Below are 5,684 nucleotides of genomic sequence, written 5' to 3' on the forward strand. Positions count from 1 at the left end.
TTGCACACATCAGCACTGCACATGGGCCAGCTCCACACGGGTCAAGGAGGCCCGGAGCTTGAACCGTGGACCTCCCATGTGGTAGACAGATGCCCTAACCACAGGGCCAGGTGCGCCACCCCGGCCTTGCTTTTGATGCAGAGCTAGATGCTGAGACAGAAAACAAACCTGGTGGAGGAGGGAACCTGGGATGTGACCTGGTGGGGATTTCCTTCTGTCATCCCAGGGGACAGAGAGACATCCTGATGGCAGGAAGAACATCTTGGACAGGTGACATCCCCTTTCTAGGGGAGGGTGGGGCTCAAGAGCCAGTCCAGTGGCAGCCATGCAGGGTCTTCTTGGGAGCTGGGATCACAGACCTGACTCTGGGGCAACTCCTCAGTCACACCCTGTGCAGCATCTAGGTGGTACAGGAGCCTTTACTGGACTCTCAGCCCCAGGCTAGGGGCTACAGCTTGCTGACCTTGAGGGCCCAGCCCTATGCAGATCTGTGTCCAGTCAGTCTCAGGGAGGGGGGGCGCAGTGTGGTGGGGAGGTGGCCCCACCATGGGCACTTGGGCTCCAACCTCTGGCCATGGAGCCTTCCATGTCCTTGGCATGGAATGCAGGACATTGGCTCTGGGCAACGCCTGGGAGGCACGTTTGATGGCCCTCACCTGCCTTGGAAAAGCTGCAGGCAGGATGAGCAGCTCCAAGGCCACCCGGTGCCCCTGGCAGCCCTGTCACCAGACAATGGTGGGCCCCATTCTGCTCGGATGTCCATGCCTTGGGGCCTCAGAGCAGAGCAGGACAGGTTGGTGGCTGTGACCACTTGGCCCCCTGCCTGTGCCATCACTGCCCCCCCCCATGCCCCCAGTGGCCCTCTCCTCACTGCGCTCTGCTCTCTTCTCCAGGAGGGGATGATACCTGCTCCCCATCATTGTCGGGCTCTTCAGGAGAATGTCCCCTCCCCAGGGGTGGGAATTAAGTCCCTAAGGATCCCTGATGCCACCTGGACACAGGAAGCCCTCCTCACATATTTAGGGAATGAATAACACTGACACAACACTGGAATCACCTCAGGCATGGGCAGAGGAGGGGAAACTGAGGTAGTGGGTGCAGGCCACCCAACACCAATACTCCATGGGGCAGCTCCAGGTCCACAGGCTACCCCACCCGGGTGGCTCCCAGGCCCACAGCGCCTCCTGGTGGCAGACGTCAGAAGCACCAGGGCCAGCTGGTTACCTCAGGGGAGACCCCTGCTGGCAACCAGGTGGGGAACCAGACCCTCACCATCACCCAGGCGAGCTTGGCCCCAATGCTCAGCCTGCGCTGCCATAACAAACACGACGGACAGGGGAGCAGGCAGGAGGCATCTAGCCTTTCACTGCTTCCGAGGCCAGAAGGCCAAACCTAAGGGTGCTTTCTCCAGGGTCTGTGGCTCCAGCTCTGGCCTGTCAGCCCCCTGACTGCTCCTGCCCCCATCACACAGCATCTGCCTTCTTCCAAGAGTCTCTGCTCTAAAGCCCTAGCCACACAGGGTCAAGGCCCCTTCCAATTCTCTTTGGCCTCAAGTTAACCAATAACATCTTCCAAGATCCTACTCACAGGTGGGTTCGCCCCTATGGGACCTGGGTTAGGCCTGGAGCTGGTCTTTGTGGGGGACCCCAGTCAGTCCAGAAGGGGTGGGCATACCCCTGTCTGCCTCCCCAGCCACCAGCACCTCACGGCCAGCTGGCCACCCTGAGGCCCACATGGATATCTTTGGGGGAAGCTGGAAGGGGACAGGCCAGTGAGTGTCAAAGGGAGGAATTTTTGTCCACTTGCTAGACAAAACAAGCTGAGATGTCCATGCATCTCAGCCTCCCAGGACTGTGGCATCCAAATGCCACCAACTGGGGACTTTCGATCAGAGATCTGTGGTCTCGGCCCTGTAGGCAGGACCCTGGAATCCTTAGCGTTGGGGCTTCTTGGTGGTGGTGATAATCCTTGGTTCTCCACTCTGTCATCGTGTGGCCATCTCCCCAGTGTCCATTTGTGTCCACTCTCCCTCTTGCTATGAGGCCACCAGCCCTTTTGGATCAGGGCCCTCTCACCTCCAGTTTGCCTCAGTTTAGCGAATCATATCCACAAAGACCCAATTTCCAAGTAAGGCTCCTTTCCCAGGACTGGGAGTTAGCTTGAATGTGTCTTCTGGGGGGATGCAGTTCACCCCATAACACCATCTCACCCAAAATTGGTTTCTTTGGAGCAAAACTTCAACCCAAAAACTCCATGTGGCTGAGGTGGGAAGCTGATGCATGATGGGACCATTTTCCAGTCCTCAGGACTCCTTGAGCCCCCTGACCTTGGGGCTGGCAAGTCTGAGCTGCCACCGACAGTCACCCTCACTTAGATCCCTGCTCCCCACAGTTGGGGCTGTTCTCTGTCCACCCACCTGCTGCTGGGCAATCCTGCTGGACCTCGTGTTTAGTTCAAGGGGCATGAGAAGGAGCCCGAGTTCCCAAGGGGGCAGAAAGTGCAGGCAGGGGCCACGTTGCATTCCTTCCCTCCTACCAGGGCCAGGACTGGGCCAGGGACCACCGACCTCAGTCCATCAGCAATGCCACTTCAGGGTGAGGCTGCCTGGTCCGGCAAAGGGGATCCTCAGCGGGAGCAGAGGGGCCACCAGGGAGTAGACACTGGGAGAACGTGCCGGGCAGGGAACCGGTGGAAACATGCATGGAGCATTCTGGAACCTTCATAGAGAGGCGAGGAGTTTGGGAAGTCAGAGGGCTGTGTTCTTGCTTTTGTTTGGCCACTGAGTGAGAGCGGCCACTTGGGGGAGGTAGGAGAGGAGGCTGGATGGCTGCCCGATGGGATAATGGGGCGTGGGGTTTCAGACGCCGGGGGGAATGGAGAGGGCCAGGAAGAGTTTGGAATGGTAAGATGGGAGGGGCTTCAGGACGCAGGGTGACCCCTGCTCTGGGCCTTTCCCCTTCTCGGCCCGTGTGCCCCATGACCCACTCCCTGAGCGTGTCCTGCATGGAGCCCATTTTTGCCTACACGTCCTGCTGGAAAACACCTGCCTAGCTTTCCTGAGAGTTTCCCACAATTCTATGGCCACAGCACTCTTTCTTCATGTGCTAACACCCAGCATTTTGTGGAAACTCCTCTGGGAACTGCTGGTACATTGGACCAGATCCCAGTGCAGATTGCACAAATAAAAAATTATGCAATCTTGTACACATTAAATATGAAATATTAGGGATACTGATAATTTGGCACATGAAATATCTTCATTTACCCTGACAAATCATACAAAAAATATAGTCTCTACCACTTGGTGTCCTCCTTAATTACTAAAAAGGTGCAGTGGAAGATGGTCTGCTATGCCAGTGACTTTATTGTACAGTAAGAGAAATATAAAGCACGATCCTTTTAGTGATGTGGCTGTGGAAAAGTCCAGAATCCTTTCTTATGCCAATGAAGCAAATTGACAACCTTGCTGAAAGTTGCTTGTGCCCTCATCCCCCATGATAAAGCTGCCAGGATTCCTGCTATAGAGGCTGACAGAGCTATAGGTCAGTTTCCCCTTCCCTCTCCCGCTCTTCCCCGGCAGCGTTCTGCATTATTTCTCTAGGTCTCCTTTGTTATAGACAGTCTTGAGAACTGCTTCTTTGTAGCTCTCCACTTATTTACCCAAATAGCCATCTGGTGGCCTTGAGTTCGCTGGCCTTCTAAGGTGGTCTTTTATAAGGTACTGCTTCCCCTGGAGCATCAGAAGTTGGTTCCCAGGTGTGGCCTGTGGTGGTCTCCCCTCCTCTGCCCCCACTGCTCTGCACAGACTAAGGAAGAAGCCAGTTTCCCGTGGAAGGCTATTTTTCTCACTTCAGGGGAGATGTGTCAGAAAAATGGTGTACGGTAAATTTGGATGTTGCATGGTCACTTAAAAAACAGAATCTGTGGTCCAGTGTTTTCCAAATTGTATTTCACTTCCACAGAAGTTAGCATTCCTGGAGATTTCCTTTAAAATGTGACTTTCAGTGCCAGGGCAGCTGCATGGAAATCTTAGACATAAGGTCAGGTAAGTCGCTGTCACAGCTTCCCATCTGGAAGTGTCTTGAGAGTTTCAGAGGTTAGAAGGTGTGTGTCCTCCTGGCATTCTGGATGCCAGCAACCCTTTGGTTCATGGCTTTCTGGTCACATGGCCTCCTCCCCTTTGTTCATTTTTCATAGACACAATCCCGTTTTCCTTCATAAGAATTTAAGGGTTTTGTTTTTAAGAACTGTTTCTCACACTTGGGACACTTGATCTGATGTTCTTATGTGTGGATGAACACATGCTGTTTGAGGTCCTGCCTCTGCATAAATAGCTTGTCACAGTAATCATACTTGAGATTCTTCTCACCTGGGTGGATCACCATGTGGGACTCCAGATGAGCCTTCTGGATGAAAGACTTGTCACACACAGAGGTCTTCTGATCAGTATGTATTTTTTTAAAAAGATTAATTAATTTATTTCTCCCCACCCCCTAGTTGTTTGCATTTCCTGTGTCTGTTCATTATGTGCTCATCTTTTTTTTTTTTTTAAGAAGGCACCAGCAACTGAACCCAGGATCTTCCATGTGGGAGGGAGGCACCTAGTAGCTTGAGCCATCTCCATTCTCTGTTGTGCATCTCTCATTATGTTTTCCTCCTTGTGTTTCTTGTTGTGTCATCTTGTTGCATCACTTGCCATGCCACCCCATTGTGTCAGTTTGCTGTCTTGCTCATCTTCTTTAGGAGGCACTGGGAACTGAACCTGGGACTTCACATATGGTGGGAGCTCAATCTCTTGAGCCACATCTGCTTCCCAGCAGCCACTAATTTTTGATTCACATGTTAAATGGAGGTAGCGAGGTACCAGCCATTCCACATCCCCCAGTGTAGGCAGCATGAGGGCTGCAATGCACACCACTCCCAGGAAGACAGTTAGTAAACTAGGTCCTGAGGAGACAGTTCTGTTTCCTGGTTGAAATGACTGCTCAAAAAAAAACCTTTCTGTTAAATGTTCCTTTATTCTTTTTCCCTCTTCTTCCTTTTGTTGTTGTTTTGCACATGGAAGAAGAGTAGCAACAACTTCTCTCCTTCCTAAACCTTTCTCTGGCTTTGGTCAGAAACTTGGATATGGAATTTGTCTGTTATCCCGTAGTGAAAGGATTGAATATCCCTATGACAAACCACAATATCCACACAACACTGAACTTTACATCAACTACAACATACATATATGGAGTAGTACACAAAACTTTGAACTTTAAGACAAACTCATAGGAATTATACAGCGTCAACACTTGCTTATGTGTTGGCTAATCATCTGCATAAAATATTAGCTCTGTGGAAAACATAAAAATAGGAAGATTTCCTTCTGCTAACTCTGGTTGTCTTTTTTGTTGAATCATTGACACTAATCCCCCTCGTTGCAGCTTCCATTTTACAGTCTTGCCCATTCTGGACTTTTCTTACATTCAGTTAAAAGAAGCATTTTGGCAACACTGGCTCCTCCTAAAACAGCTGCGACTGCTCCTCTGGTCCTTTTTCAGCATTTCTAGGCTGCACTCCCTACAACATTTTCTGAGACCTCCTGCAGAAGCTTTGACACACTCTTGTTTAAAGAGGAAGTGTCCAGAATTTTATTAAGTATCATGAACTACAACATTTGGACAGGAAGTCAAGAGATTCTG

At 51.4% G+C, this 5,684-nt stretch overlaps 1 pseudogene; it reads right to left on the minus strand.

Annotated features, from left to right (window-relative positions):
* Positions 1-4,675: 4,675 nt before the first annotated feature.
* Positions 4,676-5,402, minus strand: LOC101427692 (motile sperm domain-containing protein 1 pseudogene; annotated as a pseudogene).
* Positions 5,403-5,684: the final 282 nt, after the last annotated feature.

This window comes from Dasypus novemcinctus, chromosome 19 (genome assembly GCF_030445035.2).
Source record: "Dasypus novemcinctus isolate mDasNov1 chromosome 19, mDasNov1.1.hap2, whole genome shotgun sequence".
Lineage (NCBI taxonomy): Eukaryota > Metazoa > Chordata > Mammalia > Cingulata > Dasypodidae > Dasypus > Dasypus novemcinctus.